The sequence below is a fragment of the Python bivittatus genome, unplaced genomic scaffold (genome assembly GCF_059951505.1).
Source record: "Python bivittatus isolate LINGU-HERP-01145 unplaced genomic scaffold, Pbiv_v1 ctg000590_np1212, whole genome shotgun sequence".
Taxonomy (NCBI): domain Eukaryota; kingdom Metazoa; phylum Chordata; class Lepidosauria; order Squamata; family Pythonidae; genus Python; species Python bivittatus.
Genome location: NW_028277086.1, coordinates 13,924,799 through 13,925,887, shown reverse-complemented (window position 1 = coordinate 13,925,887; position 1,089 = coordinate 13,924,799).

Here is a 1,089-nt window from a genome sequence, read left to right as displayed (position 1 = left end):
TTTATGTTTCAATGTGTTGTGCAAACTCAGGAAATTGGATTGCACCATGGTGTGTTGTTTAAAGACAGCAGAACTTATGCTACACAATTGTAAGCAATCAGCTGCCCTCCACTTCCAAACAGGTGTATTCATACAACATCCCAAATCAGGTTATGTAAAGACCTAACAGTTAGTTGCATTCATACAACATGCTCAACTTGGTTAGTTTTAACCTTGTAGCTGTTTTGGTAAATTCAATGTGTTCTATAATCCAGAAAATGAGTTAATTTAGGAACTAGCTTAACTAGGTCACATGAACACAGCCAGTTTTTCGCTTTTGGCTCCAGGAGTTGAAGTCCAAAACATCTGGAGCTCTCTCTCACTTAAAAATAGGGCTTAAAGTAACATCTCCCTCAAGTTGAGCTTGTCTGCTGCTGATTCCAGAGCCAGTTTTCCATGGTACGAAATGCAAATGGTCTGTTACTGCCTTCATTTGGTAAAGTTTAATTGAGAACTTTGGGATCACCTGGTGGTCTCCCAGCTAAGTACTACTCAGATCCAATAATGCCCAGCTTTTTGATACCAACCAAGTTTGCGGGGGGGGGGGGAGGGTGTTCTCTACCTGGGCAGAAATAGGGCAGAGTTTGCCAGCCGTTAACCCCAAAAGCATTCCCTCCCTATCCTCCTTTAGCAAGTGAAGTCGTGGAAACAGAGTTAAATTTCTGCCAGGATTACGTCTATTCCGTCAACACTCTGAACTGGCCGAGTGCACGTTGTGCGAACCCAGCCGGGGGAGGACCCCAGTTCCGGGGCTGTACATGCCCAGTTTCACATCGCCCCCAGTCCCGAATAAACCAAATGAGCTTTGCACAACGCGCGAAGTCACAAAGAAGTCTTCCCGAGGTTAAACTCAAGCGCGCTGAGCTCGCTCTGCCCACGTAGCCGCCGGCCGCTGCAGAACCCCGGATCACGTCAGCCGCCTCCTGCTCAGGTAAACACGGGCGAGCGCGTCGTGCGAACAGGCCGGGTCCCTTTCCGGCGGCTGCTGGCAATTAACCTGGGATAACCTCCTCCTGGCTGGGGAGGGGCGGGCAGGCAGGAATTTGGCGG